The sequence below is a fragment of the Mesoplodon bidens genome (assembly GCF_964165515.1).
Source record: "Mesoplodon bidens genome assembly, chromosome: 4".
Classification (NCBI taxonomy): domain Eukaryota; kingdom Metazoa; phylum Chordata; class Mammalia; order Artiodactyla; family Ziphiidae; genus Mesoplodon; species Mesoplodon bidens.
The window spans coordinates 126,587,210-126,612,835 of record NC_138160.1 but is presented as its reverse complement, the minus strand read 5'-3'; the positions used below and the strand labels follow the sequence as shown (position 1 = coordinate 126,612,835).

General features: G+C 37.7%; 1 protein-coding gene across 2 annotated transcripts in view; it reads left to right on the top strand.

The window, feature by feature from the left end:
- Positions 1-361: 361 nt before the first annotated feature.
- The window catches only part of JAKMIP2 (janus kinase and microtubule interacting protein 2), a 170,084-nt gene continuing 144,819 nt past the window's right edge, over positions 362-25,626 (top strand). For both annotated transcript variants that reach the window (XM_081232488.1, XM_081232487.1), the window contains exon 1: positions 362-606. The gene's annotated coding sequence lies outside the window, so the exon portion shown is untranslated. The remainder of the gene's footprint in view (positions 607-25,626) is intronic.

The window sequence follows — 25,626 nt, the reverse complement described above, 5'->3', positions numbered from 1 at the left end:
ATAGCTAAGCTGTTTTGTATGATTCAGTCTAGATTTCAATAAAATTGAAATTATACTCTTCCCATGGCTATACACCCTTACCCCATTTTTAAAGACCTGGAGTCCAGGGTAGGAGAGACCAAGAGCATCCCAGAGAGCAGCAGCGCAAATTCACTCCCCTCCAACCCCTGCAGCTCCTTTCACCCATCTCGCCTCCCTCTTAGTCTGGTGGCTTACCATTGGTCGTTGCCATGACAACCAGCAGCAGCCAGGGCTGGCAGCCTCTACCGCAGCAGGGGTGGGGCTTTGGAGGAGGGGGCAGGAGAGGAGGAGCCAGAGGAGGTATCTGCTGCAAGTTCCTGGCTGCTTCTGAGCTCACCCCATCCTCCGAGAGGGAGGGGGCCTAGTGGTGATGCTGCTGCTTCTGCCGCCTCGACTGCTGATACTCTAGTGAGGCTGGAAGGGTGGTTCCTATTCGCACCGTCGCCAACCAGAGAGTGAGGGAAAAAAATCCCAGCAGCCGCTGCTGATGTTGGGTTCGGAGGCTGCATCCGACTCGGTCACAAGGAAAATGGATTCAGTTTGCATCTCTCCCTCCTTTCAACAGCTTCTCCGGGTCTCAGCATGGTAAGTAGCAGAGAGCGCGGTTATCTTCTTGGTTTAGCTGGCTATTAAATGACCTGTGTATACATTTGTGGCCTGAACTTGAACAATGACCCCCTCAGAGAAGGAGAGGAAGATGTGGAGACAGTGATGGGGATGGGAGAGAGGAAGGTTGCCAGGAAGAGAGAAGTAAGAAGGCATCTGCTTGTGTTAAAAAAAAAAAAAAAATGGTGTTCTGATTTTATCCTGAACTGGCTCAGAATGCAGACTAAGCCACTTGGTTCCTTTCCTTCCAAGCTTAGCAACAGAATCAGGGGGTGGAAAAAGAGCTCACAAGAAATGGATGTTACTGAAGGGAATCGTTTAATTTGCGGCTCTCACGTACAGGGTTGGGCCTTCCTCAAAAACACGTTTGGTGCTTCCTAAGCTTTCCGGCCTAATTATAAGGTGATTTTGCTTATTTCCCTCATTGCTAAGAAAAGGTAGCCCCAGAATTTAGCATTTTATTTCATATTCTGATGTACTCTTGCTGAGAAACCATTTGCCAGATAGAGTTTCATTTTTAGTACATAGATTTGATTGTGAACATACAAATGGATACCCTATGGATATGCATATCATACATACGCATGTTTCTTAGCATTTATGAAACACATTTATATGCAGAGTGCGCTTTGCAATCATTTTTATGGGTTATAAATGACCTTGCATGCTTGGAGGTAATTGCATATTTTTGAAACTGTGCTTCTGGTCTGTATTATTATTCATTGGCTTCATTTGGATTAATGCAAGATTTATTCTTGTTATTGTCCCTTAGTTTCATTGTGACCAATTAGGACAATCTGTATGATAGCACTGGATGTGAATTCATAGCCTGCCTCTTTTCTTTATTTTTAATTGGGTTTGTGGGGGGTGATTTGAGAGCCCTGAATTTACAATGATAGGAAAGGGAGGTGGCTTGTGGTATTATTTTGTGTCTAGCATCTTGCCAAATGAATGTTGAAACAAATCAGTTTTCTTGAAATTCTACCCCAAGCCTTTCATGTTTGTACCTGTGTCCCAGGAAGCACAGATGAGTTGGAAGGTGAAATGCATTCATTTTTTTAATAGTGCTGCTATTTGCTGTTTATTCCTTCAGTATCCAGGCACCATTTTACACTTCCCTCAAATGTTGTATTATGGGTCTACTTCTTTAGGTGGTTAAGTAGGAAAGTGGGACTGTTTTGAAAATCTAGGTGTTCCCAAGTACCTTAGCCATCTCCAAATTAGCCTGCTTATACAATGAAATGAAACAAGAGAGTGAGCAAAGCTTAGGGCGAGAACGTGTGGCTTGCAGGCAAAATGGGGGGCTATTGTAGTTTACAAATGCTTAGTGTGATCTGCTTGACCTTTTATTATGTCACAGCTTTAAGGCAACTCAGGATACTAAAGACGCCTAAGATGAGTAGGGTACAGGGCTCCATTACCATCCAGGATAATGGAAATTTCATTGAATTAAAGCCAGAAAAATCCTTGCAGGTAAAACTGTGTTAGTAATATTACATTTATCATATGGACTATTTTTTTATCCATCTCTCTCTTTTCTAACAATATCATTGTCAGTGCGAACATTTTTTACAATGTAAAAAAAACGTTTGTTCTAATCCTGCATTTTATTTTACACACTGCTCCCCTTCATTTATAATCTTTACATGTATTTGAATCAGGTTTATAGTTTAACTTCTCTGAGAATAAATGTCCGGTTTGGTGTATATATGGGAAGGCTCTTCAGCAACTTAATAGGAAGAATGGATTTAATGTGCTCATGGCATGTCATATATTATATAGATTCACAACTCCATCAAGTCATGCTACCGTAGGCCTTATTATCACAACTACATAAAGTAGAGCAGGGAAAGGGGTACTGGGCTTGTATGTCATAACAAAAATTTTATAACACTCTGCATCCTGAATCATTAATGATAACTCTTGACTGGCAAAAATTAAAATGTCAGTAAGCTTTAAAAAATTAAGACATGTTGTAGTTGCAGTTGCCTTGTATTTCATGCATTGAAAACAGTTACCTTGGGCTTTGTTTTATTTCCTTTGTTTCGAGTTTTCATTGGGATGTGGTTTTATAGGTGAAGTTGGTACAGTTTGAGCAGAGGCAAATCACTCTAAGTCATGGACATAGAACTGACTCTCAGCAGTGAGTTTCAGCTGTGTGGTCAGACCCTGATGGAAATAAGGGTCTAGTTTTTGATCCTACAACTTGAGATGATTATATGACCTTTGCTGAGGGGCCACAGAAAAGTGAACTGTTTTTAAAGGACTACAAGTTGAACCCTCTAAGAAAGGATAAGGAAATTAGGATTATTTTATTGGGAGAAGTGAAAACTAAGAGATGATGATCATTTTACTTCAAAGAGCTGGACATTGCTTACTGACATTTTTTGGAGCCTAAAATATGGTCAGTGGGCTTCAACTTCATTAGAAAGAATGAAGATTAGAAATACAAAATGTAAAACTTCCTGATAGCAAATTTGAACTGTCAACTGGATAACCAGATAAGGCAGTGCATCCTTCTTCAAAACCTCCAGAAGTATGCCATAGACATGCATTTATTTGGAACAGGCTAAATTCTTTCTCAAGAACTTCACTGGCTTTTTCTAGAGTAAATTGTCCATTTAAGAGTGTGCTTTAGTTGTTTAACATCAGGTACTGCTAGACCTGCAACAGTAGGACTCTGTGTTGTAATGGGCTTCTAAATTACAGAATCTGAATGTTTTTTAAAGAAATCAATTGACCATACGCTTGGAGAAATGTGTATGTTATCTTGTCAGGATGCAGGGAACTGAACGTTGTCCTCTTCATAAGACTTTCTCAGCAACTTTATGGAATGTGATGCCTAACAGCCATATTAACATTATTCCCTTTGGTATGGCTAATTTTAAAAAATGAAATGGGGTTTAGTGGAGTCTAGATACAAAATATCAATAGTTCAAGAGCCATCAATTTGATGTCAGAAAAAACAAAATATATGGAAGATACATACATTTGATTATTTAATTAAATGCGCTATTTAACAGCAAGCAAATTAATTAATTACCTTTTTCTCAAATACTATCTTGAAAATGCCATTCTTGTTGCAATATTAAACATTTGGACTGGCATTTAAACTTTGTAAAACTTGTTTTAATTGGGATAAAACACATATTATCTAATTTCTCACTTTGGGATAGGATGTTCCTTATTTCTTCAAATGACTTCAGAACATATTTCAGTCTTATGTACATGCTTCAAGCCTCCATCAGGGGAACTTAGAAAATAGCTGGAGAGTCAAAACTGTTTTCTACATTTTTCATAGTTTCATAAAAAGATTAATGCTTTGTTTTCCATAGTTGGAACCAAAAAGAAAACAAAATTTATCTTGGAAGTTTTAACATAAATTACTCAATTGTTTTTTACTGAAATAAATAAACTAGATGTATACTTGGGTGTTACTCTGAGAGATCAGTTACAGTTCCCCCTGTTTGCACATCGCAAATGTTATTTTACCAAGTGAAAATGTGTTTTCAGACACGATGAATTAATCAGTTGAAAAACAACTATTTGTAGAGCTCTTTTTTTTTTTTTTCGCGGTACGCGGGCCTCTCACTGCTGTGGCCTCTCCCGTTGCGGAGCACAGGCTCCGGACGCGCAGGCCCAGCGGCCATGGCTCACGGGCCCAGCCGCTCCGCGGCACGTGGGATCCTCCCGGACCGGGACATGAGCCTGCGGGCCCCGGACTGGCAGGCGGAGCACCAACCACTGCGCCACCAGGGAAGCCCTTGTAGAGCTCTTATATGACTAGCACAATTTGCATATTCTAGGAACGTAGAATTTCCTTGTGGGGGGTATATAAGCTATACACACGTGAAATAGTTAATGATGAAAACAATATAGTTGTAATTAACACCATAATTACACCTTATCTTAATATAATCTTTTGTAGTTCTTAAAGTCATTTTACATTCTTTATTTGTCATCTTATATTCCCCAAAATTCTGTCATGCCAGTAAAGCTAGTGTCATCATAATGATTTTACATTAGTGGAAAGAGGCTCAGGAGATTAGACTTGTTCAAGTTTGGGTTTGGTAAACAGCCTAGTTGGGCCCTAATTCCAACTCTCATGAGCTCAAATCTGCCAAATTAGAAAATTTAGCAAATTATCTTGCCGATTTGAATTTTAAAATATCAAATATAGTAAACTCTGCATGAAATGTAGTTCATTTTTATTTGGACATTTATTTGGATATTTCAGGTGCCATGATTTGTTCTTTGATCATATTGGATTGCCACATAGATTAAATTCATTCTTCAGTTATCAGCCAAAAAAAAAGGGTAGACACAAAAATTATTTTGAAGAAAATCTGGGATTCATGATATTTCATAAAAGCATGAAGCATTTGGGGAAAAATTGGAACTTTGTCGGACTGATGTGCACTTATTTTATGCCTAAGTATTATTTTTATTTTTAATGACATAAAGTTGGGGGGTAGCACAGTTTTTTTCCTGTGCTTAGGACCAAATTAATTTCTATAGGTCCTGGACCTTGAAGAAACTTAGCCCATACCTCCTACCTGTATGTCCTAAGCATCTCTCTACCTACATGTTCTTAAAAATTAAAATGATATTAACTCATAAATAAGTGTACCTCAGTTTAACGACTTTCTGATATTTCCTGGACAAATACTTTTTTTTTTTTTTTTTTTTAATATTTATTTATTTATTTGGTTGCACTGGGTCTTAGTTGTGGCAGGTGGGCTCCTTAGTTGCGGCATGCAGGTTACTTAGTTGTGGCATGTGGGATCTAGTTCCCTGACCAGGGATCAAACCCGGGACCCCCCGCATTGGGAGTGCAGAGTCTTAACCACTGTGCCACCAGGGAAGTCCCTGGACAAATACTTTTATACTTTTCTGAAGTATCAAAAATCAAATACTTTTCTCCAAAATACTGTAGTTTTTTGATGTCTCCCTTTCTTTGCTAACACTGTAGGCACGTACTTTGTCCAACTGTTTGGTAATTCAGCACTGGCCAAAGAGTAAATCATGCCATCTGAACTATCATTTCACATTTGTGAAGTATCCTTTATAATTAATTAGCTTGCAGTACAAGTGACATCTGTCATATTAAAGGCATCTGCTTTAAATCAATATTCACCAATACAATTAAATTTTCTTTTAAAGGCTCCTTATTTTACATTTAAAACATATCCAAATTGTTGGGGAAAAAAGGATAAAGCAGAAATGTATAAGAAAATCACCCATAAGCCTACCATCAAGAAATAATTACTGTTAGTACTTTGAAATATTTCCTTCTAGATTTTTTTCTATCTGCCAGTATAAACACACTCAGATATACTATTTCATAAATGGGACCATACTCTAAGCATTGTTTTATAGTTTTTTTTATTTTATATAAGGTGGCCATCTTTCCATGTTAATGAAATATGTCTCTAGTAAATTTTTAATCTCTGTGTGCATTTTTCTTGATGACTCAAGATATTTTCCCCCACTTTGGGGTCTTCTCACTTTGCTTTTAAATACAGGTAGCTCCTGCTTGATTTTCAGCAGCTGTGAGTCAAGCATGATTTTTCAGGAAATAGGAGATCTGTTATTCTGACCTGCCACTGCATCTCACAGTGGGTATTAAATTAACCTCGGTCATCTCTTGTCTGCTGATAATGAATGAGTTTTAAGCTCAAGTCAGTGAAAACCCTGTTTGAATTGCTAGGAATTTCATCAGGCGCATGCATAAGCGGCAATTAGAAAAACAAAAACAAATCTCTTCCAGATTCATGTTATTTTTCCTCAGTATAGCAATAGCATCCTATAGTCTTAACCTCTGTGACCAACTTAAATTCTTCATAAAAACATTTAAACAACATACCTTAGCTGTCACATGACTTCTCAGACTAAACTAAGATATATTTTTGGCATCCGTATGTTTCTTAAACTGGTATATAGTTTTTAAATGAAAGCCCAGTCATCTGACTCTTCCCTTTTTAAAATATTAATGGTTGGATTCTTCTTATACTTTAAGTTTGAGCTTTAAATATAACTCCTTGGAGAGGTTTCCTTAAGTATATCTCCACTATTACTCTCCGTACCCTCTGTTTCCTTTGTAGCACTTATCAAAGTTGTAATTATAGAGCTATTTATTTGCTCACTTGATCTTCCCTGCCCTTCACTAGATTGTAAACTCTGTGAGGGCAGAAAATGAAACTGTCAATTAATAACGAAAGCCTTGGCACGACATATGTGCTCAGTAAACAGTGGTTGACTGAACGAATAAATGGGTGCTCCCCTGAAGGACCTCTGTTTTCTAGCAGGTCTTCAGACTGTGACTCTCATTCTTGTACTTTGGCTGTGAAAACAAAGTGGATTGTATTCATATATGTGATATTCTCAGGATTTTAGGATGTTGATAAAGGAAAGCCAAATTCTTAAATGACAAATCACAATATTTAAAAAAATCCATCGTTAAAAATTGTTCACTACATACTATGACATAAATAAGAAAGGCTGTGAATATTTCTGTGGCTTCATTTATTCCCTTTCAAAACTGAATTTCAAGTCAGAAATAATGAGACCATTAAGGGAATACCTTTGGATTCACTACAACTTATTAAAATAAATTAGTAATTTAATTATTATTAGCATCAAATTATATGATACACACTCAAAGCTATTTTGCTATTCTAGAAATCCACTTTACTAAATTCTCTAATCATAAACAAATCATTCCTTCATATCTGTATCCAAAAATGAGGCTGAAACAGTAATGGAGACAATAACCTTACTCAGAAGATGAATTGAGGAAAAATCTTGCTTTCATGAAGGTTTTGAAATCAAATATAAAAAGAGTGACCTGGAGGAGAAGGGGTATGCTTGGCAAATACAAAGAAATATCCTCAAATCATTGGGAACAGCCATCTCTATAGGTGCCTGACCGCTGATACATTGAAATTTAAGTAAGAGGAAAAAGTCTTTGTTCCCTGTCTTTGTTTGGCATCTAAATCAAGATCACTCACTGCACTGCTTGAAATTCTAGAGTCAACTGCAGTTAAAATATAGATGGAAAACCAAATCTGACTAAGTTTAGCTGACACTGTCTGGTCAGAAAACAATTCATTGGTATTATTTTCAAGAAGGAAATTTTGCTGAGGTCATTATGACTCTAAAAAAGCCTTGTGAGCATGTGCTTCAGAAAAGAGGGTGATATTGTCAACCTGCCTTCTGATCCAAACTGGAAATGTTTCCTTGGAAAATGCTACCCAGTATAACCACAATGAAAATGTAAACCAAGCAAGTGTTTCTCACCCACATGCCTTATCTGGCTCTTTCTTGTGCAGCATTTCTTGGAGAGAGGTACCTTCCAAAAATAAGCATTTCATGGAGAGTTACCTTCCAAAAATGAATGGCTTCTCTAGTCCTTAATGACCCATATTTAAGGCCTGTAAACTCTTCATAGGTCAGATATACCTAATTTGAACATATTTTCCAAAACAAAAATTGGTTTTTTAGATGAAATTATACTGATGAAAACAGCTGGACAGAATATTTTAAATGAGTCCCAGTCTGTAAAGTCTAGGCTATTGTGTCATTCTACCAACAAGCCATTAAAATAATAGCAAGACAATAATTTTATATATAACAATAACCAATATGGAGAGTTTACATTAAAAATAAACACACTGAATTCACATGAAAATCCTCAAGATGGTAATTCTGCTAATTGGCACTGAGGAGACAGAGAAAGGGACTTAAGTGTTTTGAAGATATTATAGATCCCAAACTTGCCTTCTTACGAATTTCCTAGATAATTCAGACTGTGAAAATGGGAACTCTGGAATTACTGGAGTTTCTCCGTTGTCTGCTCTGTTAGGGTTACCTAGACCCCAGGAAGGAATTCCTCCTACTCCACAGGCTTAGTCTTTGTCTCCTGCATCTCTTAAGTAGGAATTTAAGTGGTTGCTAATTAACCATAAAGGGGAATTTGTATTTCAGAGAATATATGATTCTTTGTTGTAGTAAGGAGAACATTTGAATTATGACTTAGTTTTATTTTAAAAAGCACTTCATTGAATAAAAGTACCTACAAAGTTTAGAATTTATAGTATTTTGAGCTAGATGCCTGAAACATTAGCAATCATTGAAAATAAACCCTAGCTTTTAAAAAATGAATTAACAAGGACCCCCTTACCCCTAGTTAATTTTACATAGAAGGAGCATTTTAGCCATCTCACTTTCTTCTTAGCTAGATTGTCCACATTCGAGGCTCCACAGGGTTCAGTGTCACCCTCTGAAACAAGAGAGAGGAAAATATCAGCCTGCAACAAGGGAAATTGATTCTTCTACCACTGTAGACCTTCAGGTTTTTTTCCTCTATAGTTTGAAAAGAGCCCAGTCTCTAAATGCGTGCTTAAACACGCCCAGTTCACATGAATGCTCTCATCTGGACAGGTTTAGCTACACACACTGGCCATCTCTTTTAAGTGTGGTGTATTATTTTATATTTTTCTCTTTTTACTCTATTTACAGTTTTTGAAATCAAACCTAAATGGTTTAGCCAAGACCCCTGGAAGGTAGTAAAGAGATAAGATTAATATTTCTAGCCAGTCCCTGGCTATTTGCTTTCTGCACTTTCACTAACATTTGTAGGGCTTGAAAACATTAACTGTCTAAATTTATTTTGTATAATCTTCTTGCTTTGAAACATCTTGCTTTGATCTTTGGCTGTATAGTCAACTGTAATCTAAGCGGAATTGATCTGTTCTCAGTTCACGTGATGCCACTGCTAACCACATTCTTGACGTCCTCAAATGTTGTTTTTCTAACGAAAGGATCTTTATGACAGAGAGTAGCTGATGAAATAGTAGAAAAGCATTTTGTTCAGGAGACAGTCATTTTGCAAAGAAGCACTCTCTTTTGGGTCAATCTGAAAATTTTTTTCAGACTTGATGCTGACTCTCTTCTTTAGAAGAATTGAGGACATCCGCAGTATTGAGTTTCCTTTATAATTCAAGTAAACCAATTTATTCCAGGAACAAATGAGACAGCCTTGACCCTCTTAATAACAAGAATATCTGACATGGTCTGAATATAACAAGAATAAAAAGAAAACTTACTTTTACAACTTACTTTTCAAAGTTATCCAGAAAAAGAGCTAAATTCTTTGTGTACCTATTATGTATTTATTATACTGTTTTCATCCATGTCCATTTTTTCAGTCCTCACAAACAGAGGCATTGTTCTTCCCACTTTGCAAGAGGAAAATGAAGCTTGGGTAGGTTAAATTCTTAGCCAAAGCCATTCAGTTAGTGAGTTTAGAGCTAAGACTGAAGTAAGAGCTATCTGATTTTATAGCACAGTGGTTAAAACCTGAAGCTTTGTAGACTGGACCCAGCTCAGGGAAATGTTTGTAAACATATGTCAAGTGTTTGTAAGCAAAAATATATGTTTCCAGCACAATATTTTTAAAAACACTCTTTTGTCCAAAATTTTATAATTTTGACATTTCAAAAAATACGAGTATCTCCCTCCTCTTAGAAAATAAGAAAATCTGGCATCACTAGGCCCACATCTCTTCATGGTAGACACATCTGGAGTTGAGTGATAGGTGTTCCTCTGGGTGGGTATTGTGCTTTTCAGCATGTGCCACATCAACACCCCAAGCCCCTTCCCCACCAGTGGATTCACATTAACTCTTTGGCCCTTGAGACAGTTGGAATTCTGACTGCTGTTTATCCCATTTTCATTCCACTATACCATGTTATTTCCCAGTTAAGCATGGTTTTTGTTCTTTAAGAAACACTCAGGTTTCATTAATATGGAAGCTGAAATGAATTTAACCCAGCGGATGAGCATTTGATAAAAATGAACTATCTGTATGAAATTTAATGCTGTTGATCTGATTTGGGGGCAATCACAATTACGTTTCAACCAGACAATTTGTAGCTTCAGGTGTTTCCTCTATGCACCATCAATTATTTGTTTTATTTCTTTCATAATTAGTAAGCAAAGGCATTTTTTCACAAGAATTAATGTGTTTAATACTTTATTTTACAAGTTACAAAGGACTTTTGATACTTTAAATTTCACAAGCATATAGGTAGAGAAGATATTATATATTATGTTGTATTATATTACATTATGTTGATTTATTTCATTTATAATCAACTTCAGGATAAAGTTCAGATTGTCTACCTGTGTCCAGCATCACCTAACCACTAAGTGAAAAGTATACAACTCAAATCGAGGTTTCTTTACTTCAGAATTTATTTGTTCTATGAGATGTGGCCCTACACAACCGAATGATCCATCAGTAACGTGAATCAGAGCCAGAGAATTATGACATGATCTGACCTTCACTCTAAATCCTAACTCAGGCGCTAAGGGAATTTAGGTCACTTGGTTATCCTCACCAAGTCCTTCCTTTCACATATGATCGGTGGATGTGTATCTGTATATGGACACAACTAAATAAACCAAGAACCTTTGATGGGGGTTGTGGAGGGTGGGGGGATAAATAAATAGTTCCTACATGTGTATCATTACCATCATCACTAATACCACAAAAGCCTAATTGAAGTTCCTCAAAATAGAAAGCATTCATAGACTTCCAATTGTTATCCCTGGTTCCTGTCCAAAAGGAACTTCTGTTTTTACAAGGAGAAAGGGCCAAATTTAAATAGAATACTAACACATGTAACACTTAGATGGAATACATCAATAGCACCACTGTTTTCAGCAGAAGTCTTTGTTTTTGTGATGTGACCACGATGGCTTCTAGCTAATTGGCCTCAACTATTAACATGTGTGTTGACATGGATGGTTTTGAATCAGTATTCAATCCTCTTTCTTCTCTAAAGATAGATGTTTCATTTGATGAGCCAAATATAATGATCTTTACATTAATAAACAGAGATTATGAGGCACATTAATCTACTTTTTAGACCAAATTCAGGTTAAAAAACCTCTTTGAAATTTCTTTCAAAACACATTTGACATTAATGTTAGTTGTTGTTGCATTGTTGGTTTATGTTCGTTTCAGTACCCTTCCTAGATGCCAAACTGTGCCCTAAAGTTGTTGCATACATGCGCCAACACACTTTGAAGAAGGTAATAGTATCCCTATTTTATGCATAGCTCAACTAAAGTTTATTACCATACAACAATTTAATACTTACTGAAGATTATCTACTAACTGATAACAGATGGAACTAGATTCTGAACTCAAGTCTGCCTGACTCCAAAGTCATCTTAAGTAATGAGCGAAACCACTTCCCTCTTGTAGTGAAAACTTGATTGTGCTCCCCAAAATTAAAGTAAATAAAGAGAAAGGCAAGTATATTTTTAATGTTATTATTATTATTAAATATTAATGAAGACCCAATTCTTGCTAAGTAAAGGATAGAAACACTGTTAAAATTGACATTCAAGAACAAAGTCCACATAACCATAGTTTCCTCAGTGAAGAAAGGAAATAAGGAGCTGAATGAATCCCAGTCCTAAAATAAACCAGTTGGAGATTTTGTGTTTTAATAATTCTTAGGAGATTATTTGTGAGTTACGTACATTTGTACAATGTAATCTGGGATTCTCTTTTTAAAATAAACATTTAAATAGGTATTAAACATATTTTAATAAAAGAAAATTGCCTAGTTTTCCTTCCTACTTTTTTAAAGCAATAAAACCCCCAGAAAACATTTTATGCTGTGTTTTCCACAATTCTGTAAGCTATGAATATTTTCTTTTTTTCTAAAGAGATTCAGAGAGCAGTTTTACAGGAATTTCATTTCTGGAAAAAAATCCTCAATTGTAAAATAGACTGAGCAGCACAAATCCCAAACTTGATGCTATGAAGAGCACAGTTTCTGTGCTCTTATAGTTTCCATGGTTCTAAATTCATACAACTTTAAGATTCTTTTGTTTCAATTTTTTGCTTATAGTGAATAGCAGGAGTTTTGATAAGAGTAGGTTTGCGTGAGAAAAGGTTGAAACCTTGATTTGCCTTTCCCTGTATATATGATAAATTAATTGTGACCTATGCCAACCGTAGAATGTAATGAAGCTTTCTAAGCAGTATGTTGTAGAAAAAGGTTCAGTGACTTAGGAAAATATGTAAGGTATGTCTCTCTCTCTTTTTTTTTTTTTTTCCGATACGCGGGCCTCTCACTATTGTGGCCTCTCCCATTGAGGAGCACAGGCTTCGGACGCGCAGGCTCAGCGGCCATGGTTCACGGGCCCAGCCTCTCCGCGGCATGTGGGATCCTCCCGGACGGGGGCACGAACCCGTATCCCCTGCATCGGCAGGCGGATTCTCAACCACTGCGCCACCAGGGAAGCCCAGATATGTCTTTTAAGTTAGAAAAAAAGAGGTCAAAAATCAAAAGGTGGAATTTATTCCCAATTTTGTGAAAAGGGAAAAAGTTACATGAATATATATATATATATATATATTTTTTTTTTAAGTATAAATCAAAATGTTAACAGGAATTAATTCTGGGTGGTAACTTTATGAGAAATTTCTTCATTGATTTTTTTATGATTTCCAAATTTACTAAAATAAAATTTACTTATTTATTTAGCAAATGTGAATATTTTTGAAAGAATGATTTGGTCATCAAAATTTCTAAGTCATCCACAAATCCAAATAGCTTAACTATCTGTATGACTCTGTAGGGCTTCTGGAAGATGGAAGTTTTGCTGTCTCTGGATCAGAGGTTCCAAATTGATTTCCATAGACAACCACAGTGTCCCTGGTAAGCCATAGAGAGAAGAGAAAGGCTGGGAGGATAGGGTCCAGGCTCTCTAAGCACACACACACACACACGCACAGATACCCACTGGATGTCCTCCTAAAGTTTTGAGAAAAAAGATTCTTTCACAAAATGATTTGAAAACCCAATGATATATCTGATGTAATTGACATTCTGTGTGCCAAAATATTAATTTCTTTAAAAACTAAAATTTTTATTTTCACTTGGATATTCATCATCTTACTTTCATCAGCCTCTAGTGGTTTTAGTTCACAGTGTTTGTTAGAATCAGACAAAACTCCAAGCTTAACATCATGTGATTCAGTCATAATTCATTTCCATGGAAGACCTCAAACAAGGATTAAATGATGAGAGAGAAAAATGCACACAAATTCTTCAAAATTCTGACCTTTTTCCCTTTAAGAAGTAAGTGCAGTTATCTCCATCATGAAGGACCTGCTTACACTTTTGCTGCCCTCTCTGTAGTTTAGATGAAGTGAAATCTTTCTATTCTTGAGCCTAATAATAATGATGATGTTGTAATGATGATGATGCTAATGGCAGTTCATGCTTTGAGGGTGGGGTCTGGAGTTGCACAGCCCCAGGGAGCACTGTGAATGACACTTCCCAGAGTTGTGCAGGGGAGCAGTACTGAATAAGTACCTGCTGCGTGCCCTGTGCAGTTCTGAACACTTTATAGACATAACACCTTTGTCGTAGGTACTGTTGTACCCCCTTCTTACAACTTTAGTTGAGGAAACTAAGACAGAGAAATGTTCAACCAGCTAACAGATGATTTACTGAATGTTTCCTAAGTACTTGTCTTTATATTACTAGGTATATGGGATAAAGATCAGGGCCTTATTCTCAAAAGGCTTATAAGTAGTAAAGGAAACAGGTCTATAAACAAGAGTTAACAGTAAAACCTGGCAAACATTGTAATGGTATGGCTTTCCCATTCAGCTACCAAAGGACATAGCCTCAAAAAAAAAAAAAACAAAGAATACCTTAACATTTGCAATCAAGATATAGAGTCTTATTTTAGCTGAATTGTATTTGATCTTTACTGAAGAAATAAAAACAGGATGTGAACAACTTTTTAGTGACTATTTCCTGTTGACTTATGTTACACATTGTAATACTGTACATTAGGTCATATATTTTAACACTATCTGACCAAACCCATCTAATTGATGAGTTGTAAGATAATTCAGATATCTTATTTCTTAGGTGAATTACTAACCAAAGTTAGATTTTTCTCTTCATAACATCACCTGGTGAACCTGTTCAATTAAAAACTAGGGATACATTTAAACATTTTGAATTAGATCTTTAATATAGTCTTCAAACCAAATGCAAATGAGTATTCTTTGAATTTGTGGCCCTGATTTTAATGCAAAGGAAAATGATGTTTAAAAATAATTCTAACACCTACGATGTGTTCTTCTAAGGTGTATGTGTGGAGGAGTAGAGAGTGGGGAGCATACAAAGATGAGTAAGACTCAATCCCAAAGGTATAGTAAGCAGTAAGCATTTAGGCACTAAAATTATGCCAAGAGACACAGAGGCCTTTATCAGAACATAAGAACATCTGCAAACTGGGTATCACACATGTGAAAATCTATACAAGAAAACTGAGAAACATCCATCAAGGCACATAAATGAAGAAATAGAGTAAATTCATGATGATTAAAGATTGAGTTTCCTCACCTGAAAGTGGGAGAGGGGCATTGTAACCTGCCTGGCCTTAGAGTTAAAAAGGAATGTTATAGTGATATGGAATCAAACCCTTTTTCAGAGAATAATGCAGACTATGAATTTTTAAAATAAAGCAAAACAGAAGAACATAAACATGAATCACTTTGCAGCATGAATAGTTTGCTGTGCTCTGAATTTTAATATATTTGAATGTTATCACTTGGGATGTATTAGAAAACAGAGTGTAAGACTGGAGTAAGGAATGGCTGTTAAATCCTGAAGAGGAAATTATGAATGGCTTCCTACAGTTTATTTTTCCCTTTGACCCTTTCTTGGCATGTGAATGTAATGAGGCCACATCACAGTAAGCATTGGAAAACGTGTTAGATACATTGATTCCAGTTACAGTCAAGGGACTCTTTCATGATTATTTTTTCTGTATTTAGTACATAAAAAGGTAACCCAGAAAGTAAGGGAAAACGTTAAGTCCAGAGGGGGAAAGGTAACTGAGTATTTAATGAGAGTATTGATTCTGATCCACCTGCCTTCATTTTGGTGTTTTTCCTTTTTGAGCTGTGATTATCAGTACTCCACCCTCTATATTAAATAATCTATAAACCGTCTCTCTCTGTGTAGTCAAATGCCACTGCAGCAGAAACCTGTAAAAGCCTAGCAAATCTTTTAAACTCTTTATTTCCTTTTAAGTAAAAGGAAAGTCTTGGGCTAGTTTTCTACAAGAAGGACCCTTCCAGCTGTAAAAATGTTTTTGACCCTGTGACTGTCCATCACATTTTCCATCAGTCCTGTGTCATAATATATGCTTCCCAAAGTAATAAAGCAATATTGGCTTTTTGTCATTTTTCTCTTTCACTGTGTATAAGTGTGTGTGTGTGTGTTTATGTCTGTGTGCGATGTTGTCATTCAGTTTGGCAAAAAGGTCATTAAATCTAAGCCATACATCTAAAAAGGCATAGAATGTGGTATACTGCAGGGCTAATTAGTCAGTCCAATGAATGAAAGTATTGACTTTACTTTTCCTTGGCTTCAGCCCAGATCCTGCATCCTCCATAAGTGCTTACGTTCAAGCACAAGGTGAATGATTGACTGACAGAGGTATTATTAAGAGGTTTCCTAGTTTATTTAAGGGGCTGTATTAGATTATATTCAAAGACTGTTTCCACTCAACATTATGAACATGTGGAAGTAGACCCCCAAGCAGGAGCATTCTCTGTCCTACAAAATATTTGCTCTTGTGCATTCAGGAAGACACTTTCTAGATTTCCCATTGGGGAAGCCAGCTTGCCATATGTGTGATATTTTAATCCAAGTATGAATATAGCTGTGCTTGATAGAAAAACATCCAAGGAAAGGATACAGGATTGTCCTTTTCATTCTCTCCCATTTCTCAGGAAAGGTTTTACTGTTGTATATCAGGTCAGTAGAGTTTCTTGTAAAATCAGAGCATCCCTTCACTAGACAAGTATTCTTCTCACAGTTTTTGTCTTGAACCCAAGTTCACTTATCCTGGCTGTAATTTTTTTTTAGGGTGAGCCTGTGTGACACAGTGTGAAAGCACAAAACTGGGATACAAAAGTCCTGGGTTTAATCTTTGTTCAGCCACCAACCAGCTGTATGATATGAGCAGGTGTCTTTTTTTTTTTTAAACATCTTTATTGGAGTATAATTGCTTTACAATGTTGTGTTAGTTTCTGCTGTATAACAAAGTGAATCAGCTATACATATACATATGTTCCCATATCTCCTCCTTCTTGCGTCTCCCTCCCACCCTCCCTATCCCACCCCTCTAGGTGGTCACAAAGCATGGAGCTGATCTCCCTGTGCTATGCAGCTGCTTCCCACTAGCTATTTTACATTTGGTAGTGTATATATGTCAATGTCACTATCTCACTTCGTCCCAGCTTAACCTTCCCCCTCCCCAATCCTCAAGTCCATTCTCTATGTCTGTATCTTTATTCCTGTCTTGCCCCTAGGTTCTTCAGAACCATTTCTTTTTTTATATTCCATATATATGTGTTGGCATATGTTATTTGTTTTTCTCTTTCTGACTTACTTCCCTCTGTATAACAGACTCTAAGTCCATCCACCTCACTACAAATAACTCAATTTCGTTTCTTTTTATGGCTGAGTAATATTCCATTGGGTATATGTGCCACATCTTCTTTATCCATTCATCTGTCAATGGACACTTGGGTTGCTTCCATGTCCTGGCTATTTTAAATAGTGCAGCAATGAACATTGTGATACATGTCTCTTTTTGAATTATGGTTTTCTCAGGGTCTATGCCCAGTAGTGGGATTGCTGGGTCATATGGTAGTTCTATTTTTAGTTTTTTAAGGGACCTCCATATTGTTCTCCATAGTGGCTGTATCAATTTACATTCCCACCAACAGTGAAAGAGGGTTCCCTTTTCTCCACACCCCCTCCAGTATTAATTGTTTGTAGATTTCTTTTTTTTTTTTTTTTTTTGCAGTACACAGGCCTCTCACTGTTGTGGCCTCTCCCGTTGCGGAGCACAGGCTCCGGACGCGCAGGCTCAGCGGCCATGGCTCATGGGCCTAGCTGCTCCGCGGCATATGGGATCTTCCCGGACCGGTGCACGAACCCGTGTCCCCTGCATTGGCAGGCGGACTCTCAACCACTGCGCCGCCAGGGGAGCCCTGTAGATTTCTTGATGATAGCCATTCTAACCAGTGTGAGGTGATACTTCATTGTGGTTTTGATTTGCATTTCTCTAACAATTAGTGATGTTGAGCATCCTTTCATGTGTTTGTTAGATATCTGTATATCTTCTTTGGAGAAAAGTCTATTTAGGTCTTCTACCTGTTTTTGGATTGGGTTGTTTTTTTTTTTTTGATATTGAGTTGCATGAGCTGCTTGTATGTTTTGGAGATTAATCCTTTGTCCATTATTTCATTTGCAACTATTTTTTCCCATTCTGAGGGTTGTCTTTTCATCTTGTTTATGGCTTCCTCTGCTGTGCAAAAGCTTTTAAGTTTAATTAGGTCCCATTTGTTTATTTTTGTTTTTATTTCCATTTCTCTGGGAGGTGTGTCAAAAAGGATCTTGCTGTGATTTATGTCATAGAATATTCTGCCTATGTTTTCCTCTAAGAGTTGTATAGTGTCTGGCCTTACATTTAGGTCTTTAATCCATTTTGAATTTATTTTTGTGTATGGTGTTAGGGAGTGTTCTAATTTCATTCTTTTACATGTAGCTGTCCAGTTTTCCCAGCACCACTTACAGAAGATGCTGTCTTTCCTCCACTGTATATTCTTGCCTCCTTTATCAAAGACAAGGTGACCATATGTGTGTGGGTTTATCTCTGGGCTTTCTATCCTGTTCCATTGATCTATATTTCTGTTTTTGTGCCAATACCATACTGTCCTGATTACTGTACCTTTGTAGTATAGTCTGAAGTCAGGGAAGCTGATTCCTCCAGCTCTGTTTTTCTTTCTCAAAATTGCTTTGGCTCTTCGGGATCTTTTGTGTTTCTATACAGCTTGTAAATTTTTTTGTTCTAGTTCTGTGAAAAATGCCGTTGGTAGTTGGATAGGGATTGCATTGAATCTGTAGATTGCATTGGGTAATATAGTCATTTTCACAATGTTAATTCTTCCAATCCAAGAACATGGTGTATCTCTCCATCTGTTTGTATTGTCTTCGATTTCTTTCATCAGTGTCTTATAGTTTTCTGCATACAGGTGTTTTGTCTCCTTAGGTAAGTTTAGTGCTAGGTATTTTATTCTTTTTGTTGCAATTGTAAATGGGAGTGTTTCCTTAATTCTCTTCCTGATCTTTCGTTGTTAGTGTATAGGAATGCAAGAGATTTCTGTGCATTAATTTTGTATCCTGCTACTTTACCAAATTCATTGATTAGCTCTAGGAGTTTTCTGGTAGCATCCTTAGGATTCTCTATGCATAGTATCATGTCATCTGCAAACAGTGACAGTTTTACTTCTTCTTTTCCGATTTGGATTCCTTTTATTTCTTTTTCTTCTCTGATTGCTGTAGCTAAAACTTCCAAAACTATGTTGAATAATAGTGGTTTGAGTGGACAACCTTGTCTTGTTCCTGATCTTACAGGAATTGGTTTTAGTTTTTCACCACTGAGAACAATGTTGGCTGTGGGTTTGTCATATATGGCCTTTACTGTGTTAAGGTAAGTTCCCTCTATGCCTACTTTCTGGAGGGTTTTTATCATAAATAGGTGTTGAATTTTGTTGAAAATTTTTTCTGCATCTATTGAGATTATCATATGGTTTTTATCTTTCAGTTTGTTAATATGGTATATCACATTGATTGATTTGTGTATATTGAAGAATCCTTGCATTCCTGGAATAAACCCCACTTGATCGTGATGTATGATCCTTTTAATGCACTGTTGGATTCTGTTTGCTAGTATTTTGTTGAGAATTTTTGCATCTATGTTCATCAGTGATATTGGCCCGTAGTTTTCTTTCTTTGTGACATCTTTGTCTGGTTTTGGTATCAGGGTGATGGTGGCCTTGTAGAATGCGTTTGGGAGTGTTCCTCCCTCTGCTATATTTTGGAAGAGTTTGAGAAGGATAAGTGTTAGCTCTTCTGTAAATGTTTGATAGAATTCGCCTGTGAAGCCATCTGTTCCTGGGCTTTTGTTTCTTGGAAGATTTTAAATCACAGTTTCAATTTCATTACCTGTGATTGGTCTGTTCATATTTTCTGTTTCTTCCTGGTTCAGTCTTGGACGGTTGTACTTTGCTAAGAATTTGTTCATTTCTTCCAGGTTGTCCATTTTATTGGCATATAGTTGCTTGTAGTAGTCTCTCATGATCCTTTGTATTTCTGCAGTGTCAGTTTTTACTTCTCTTTTTTCATTTCTAATTCTGTTGATTTGAATCTTCTCCCTTTTTTTCTTCATGAGTCTGGCTAATGGTTTATCAATTTTGTTTATCTTCTCAAAGAACCAGCTTTTAGTTTTGTTGATCTTTGCTATTGTTTCCTTCATTTCTTTTTCATTTATTTCTGGTCTGATCTTTATTATTTCTTTCCTTCTGCTAACTTTGGGGTTTTTTTGTTCTTCTTTCTCTAATTGCTTTAGGTGTGAGGTTAGGTTATTTATTTGAGATGTTTCTTGTTTCCTGAGGTAGGATTGTATTGCGATAAACTTCCCTCTTCGAACAGCTTTTGCTGCATCCCATAGGTTTGGGGTCATCGTGTTTTCATCGCCATTTGTTTCTAGGTATTTTTTGATTTCTTCTGTGATTTCTCCAGTGATCTCTTGGTTATTTAGTAGTGTATTGTTTAGCCTCCATGTGTTTGTATTTTTTTACAGTTTTTTTCCTGTAATTGGTATCTAATCTCATAGTGTTGTGGTCAGAAAAGACACTTGATACGATTTCAATTTTTGTAAATTTACCGAGGCTTTATATGATCTATCCTGGAGAACGTTCCATGAGCACTTGAGAAGAAAGTGTATTCTGTTGTTTTTGGATGGAATGTCCCATAAATATCAATTAAGTCCACCTGGTGTAACGTGTAACTTAAAGCTTGTGTTTCCTTATTTATTTTCATTTTGCATGATCTGTCCGTTGGTGAAAGTGGGGTGTTAAAGTCCCCTACTATGATTATGTTACTGTCGATTTCCCCTTTTATGGCTGTTAGTATTTGCCTTATGTATCGAGGTGCTCCTGTGTTGGGTGCATAAATATTTACAATGGTTATATCTTCTTCTTGCATTGATCCCTTGATCATTATGTAGTGTCTTTCTTTGTCTCTTGTAATAGTCTTTATTTTAAAGTCTACTTTGTCTGATATGTGTATTGCTACTCCAGCTTCGTTTTGATTTCCATTTGCATGGAATGTCTTTTTCCATCCCCTCACTTTCAGTCTGTATGTGTCCCTACGTGTGAAGTGGGCCTCCTGTAGACAGCATATATACATGTCTTGTTTTTGTATCCATTCAGTGAGCCTGTGTCTTTTCGTTGGCGCATTTAATCCATTTACATTTAAGGTAATTATTGATATGTATGTTCCTATTACCATTTTCTTAATTGTTTTGGGTTTGTTATTGTAGGTCTTTTCCTTCTCTTGTGTTTCCTGCCTAGAGAAGTTCCTTTAGCATTTGTTGTAAAGCTGGTTTGGTGGTGCTGAATTCTCTTAGCTTTTGCTTGTCTGTAAAGGTTTGAATTTCGTCATCATGTCTGAATGAGATCCTTGCTGGGTAGAGTAATCTTGGTTGTAGGTTCTTCCCTTTCATCACTTTAAAAATGTCCTGCCACTCCCTTCTGGCTTGCAGAGTTTCTGCTGAAAGATCAGCTGCTAACCTTTGTGGATCCCCCTGTATGTTATTTGTTGTTTTTCCCTTGCTGTTTTTAATATTTTTTCTTTGTATTTAATTTTTGATAGTTTGATTAATATGAGTCATGGCATGCTTCTCCTTGGATTTATCCTGTATGGGACTCTCTGTGCTTCCTGGACTTGATTGACTGTTTGCTTTCCCATGTTAGGGAAGTTATCGACTATAATTTCTTCAAATATTTTCTCAGTCCCTTTCTTTTTCTCTTCTTCTTCTTGGACCCCTATAATTCGTATGTTGGTGCATTTAATGTTGTCCCCGAGGTCTCTGAGACTGTTCTCAATTTTTTTCATTCTTTTTTCTTTATTCTGCTCTATGGCAGTTATTTCCTCTATTTTATCTTCCAGGTAACTTATGTGTTCTTCTGCCTCAGTTATTCTACTATTGATTCCTTCTAGAGTATTTTTAATTTCATTCATTGTGTTATTCATCATTGTTTGTTTGCTCTCCCGTTCTTCTAGGTCCTTATTAAACATTTCTTGTAGTTTCTCCATTCTATTTCTGAGATTTTGCATCATCTTTTCTATCATTACTCTGAATTCTTCTTCAGGTAGACTGCCTATTTCCTCTTCATTTGTTTGGTCTAGTGGGTTTTTACCTTGCTCCTTCATCTGCTGCATATTTCTCTGTTTTTTCATTTTGTTTAACTTACTGTGTTTGTGGTCACCTTTTCACAGGCTGCAGGTTCGTAGTTCCTGTTATATTTGGTGTCTGCCCCCAGTGGGTGAGGTTGGTTCAGTGGCTCATATAGAGGACTGGTGCCTGTGTTCTGGTGGATGGGGCTGGATCTTGTCCTTCTGGTGGGCAGGGCCACGTCCCTATTCTTTGTCTCTGGTGTGTTTTGGCGTGTCTGTGAACTTCGTATAACTTTAGGGAGCCTCTCTCCTAATGGATGGGGTTGTGTTCCTGTCTTGCTAGTTGTTTGGCATGGGGCAGCCAGCTCTGTAGCTTGCTTGCCGTTGGGTGGAGCTGGGTCTTAGTGTTGAGATGGAGATCTCTGGGGGAGCTGTCGCTGCTTGATATTACATTGGTCCGGGAGGTTTCTGGTGGTCCAGTGTCCTGGACTCGGTTCTCCCACCTCAGAGGCTCTGGTCTGACACCTAGCCAGAGCACCAAGATCCTGCCAGCCACACAGCTCAGAATAACATGAAGGAAAAAATAAAAATGAACAGATACAACCCCAAACCAAATGGTAATAGCAATACTAAACAGACAAAGAAATATCACACAAAGAAACAAACACACACCCACACTTATAAAAAAAAAAAGAAACAAATAGCTAAAAAAAAAAAACAACGAACAGAGAACCTTAGGACAGATGGTAAAAGCAAGCATAAACAGACAAGATCACACAAAGAAACATACACATACGCTCACAAAAAGAGAAAAAAGGAAAAAACATTAAAAAAATAAAAAATTTAAAAAACAAAATAAAAAAATAAAAATAATAAATTTTTTAAATAAAAAATAATTTTTAAAAAAAGGATGAGAACAACCAAACCAATAAACAAATCCACCAATGATAACAAGCACTAAATCTAAACTAAGATAAATGTAAAAACACAATCCAATCGGATGCAGAAAGTAACCCCCAGTCTACATTTGCTCCCAAAGTCCACTGCCTCAATTTTGGGAACATTTGTTGTCTGATCCGGAATTCTTCAAATGCAGAGATTTTCAAGTTGATTGTGGGGATTTAATCTGCTGTTCCTGAGGCTGCATGGAGAAATTTCCCTTTCTCTTCTTTGTTCACACAGCTTCTGGGGTTCAGCTTTGGTTTTGGCCCCGCCTCTGCGTGTAGGCTGCGCTCAGGCATCTGTTCCCCTCCCAGACAGGAGGGGGTTAAAGCAGCAGCTGATTAGGGCTCTCTTACTCACTCAGGTTGGGGAGAGGGAGGGGTATGGTAGTCACAATTGGAATGTGGGGTGAGCCTGTGGTGGCAGAGACCAGAGTGACATTGCAGTAGCCTGAGGCATACCATGTGTTTTCCTGGGGTAATTTGTCCCTGGATCATGGACCCTGGCAGTGGTGTGCTGCCCAGGCTCCCAGGGCGGTGTGGGCAGTGAGCTGAGCTTGCACACAGGATTCTTGGTGGTAGCGATGGCGTCGTTAGCAGTTCATGCCCGTGTCTGGGGTCCAGGCTGATAGCCACGGCTCGCACCCGTCTCTGGAGCTCACTTAGGCGGTGCTCTGCCTTCTGTGGGCACACGGAGTGGGAACCCCCTCTCCTCACGAACCCCAAAACAATGGTCTCTTTTCTCTTCGGCAGCTCCAGACTTTTTCCCGGACTCCCTCCTGGCTAGCTGTGGCGCACTAGCCCCCTTCAGGCTGTGTTCACGCAGCCAACCCCAATCCTCTTCCTGGGATCTGACCTCTGAAGCCTGAGCCTCAGCTCCCAGCCCCTGCCCGCAGACAAGCCTCTCGGGCTGGTGAGTGCTGGTCAGCACCGATCCTCCGTGCGGGAATCTCTCTGCTTTGCCCTCCGCACCCCTGTTGCTGCGTTCTCCTCCGTGGATCCGAAGCTCCCCCCTCCACCACCCACAGTCTCTGCCCGCAGAGGGGCTTCCTAGTGTGTGGAAACTTTTCCTCCTTCCCAGCTCCCTCCCAGAGGTACAGGTCCTGTCCCTATTCTTTGTCTCTATTTTTTCTTTTTTCTTTTGCCCTACCCGGGTATGTGGGGAGTTTCTTGCCTTTTGGGAGGTCTGAGGTTTTCTGCCAGCATTCAGTAGGTGCTCTGTAGGAATTGTTCCACATGTAGATGTATTTTTTTTTTTTGCGGTATGTGGACCTCTCACTGCTGTGGCCTCTCCCACCGCGGAGCACAGGCTCCAGACGTGCAGGCTCAGCAGCCATGGCTCACAGGCTCAGCCGCTCCGCGGCATGTGGGATCTTCCCAGACCGGGGCACGAACCCATGTCCCCTGCATCGGCAGGCGGACCCTCAACCACTGCGCCACCAGGGAAGCCCTGTAGATGTATTTTTGATGTATTTGTGGGGAGGAAGCGGATCTCCACTTCTTACTTCTCCTCCACCTTGAAGGTCCTCTCCTGTCCATTCTTGATTTTTGGTTTTTTCAACTATAAAAAGAGAGAAGATACGCCTGTTTTTTTTTTCTCTTTGCTCCTCTCAAAAGAAAAAAAAACAAAGTGTTCAGAAGGGTCTTTTCACTCCTTCGCCTTCAGATGTATAGGCATATCATTGCAAACTGATGGAGGAATTCTCTTTTGAAATCCAAAGTCCTTTTATTTGCCTGTGGTACTGATTACAGTTATTTATGGACCTTGCTTATTTCTCCCATTAGCCCACAATCTCCACAAGGGAAGTGCAGTTGGGAGAGAGAGGGAGAAAAGGAAGGAGAAACACAATCTAAGGAGTAAACTAGAATTTAAGAAAGGGTGATGGAATTGCAGATGGCTCAAAAATGCACATAAATTTAACCTTTAAATTTATATAACTGTAAAAATAAAACTGCATAAAATTGCCTTGACTGGTTGGAATATAGTGAAGATATACTGAAAAAACATTGCAGAAGGCATGTGCTATAAACATTTAAAACAATATTACAGGTACAAAAAATTTAATGATATGGAAAGACAGAATATATTTAGTGAAAAGCCTAGATTTTAAAACTCTATGTCTATTGAAAATATGTTCACATATGCATAGGGAAAGAAAGACATGAAGGAAATTTAAAAATGTAAAAAGTGGGGAATTCCTTGGTGGTCCAGTAGTTAGGGCTCTGAGCTTCCATTGCCAGCAGGGGATGGGGGCGGAAGCTCGGGTTTGATCCCCGGTCTGAGAACTAGTATCCCACAAGCTGTGCAGTGTGGCAAATAAATAAATAAATAGTAAAAAAAAAATTTTTAAGTTTTTTTAATGCAAAAAGTGTTAAGGTGGTAGAAATATAGGTGAATTTTATTTTTCATTTAAAATTTTTTGTTGATAAGGTTTCCTAGGTTTTTTCCAATGAACATATATTACTTGGTTAATAAGACAAGAAGCAAAGCAAAAAGAACTTTTTTGTTTTTGTTTTGTGTTCTTTGGTTTTATGTTGCTGTTTTTTCCCCTAGTTTCCTAATATGAAAGCTCAGGTTATTTATTCAAGACCTTTCCCTTTTTTCAGTTGAAGTATGGTTGATTTACAATATTGTGTTAGTTTCAGGTGTACAGCAAAGTGATTCAGATATAGATAACTAAAAATATATA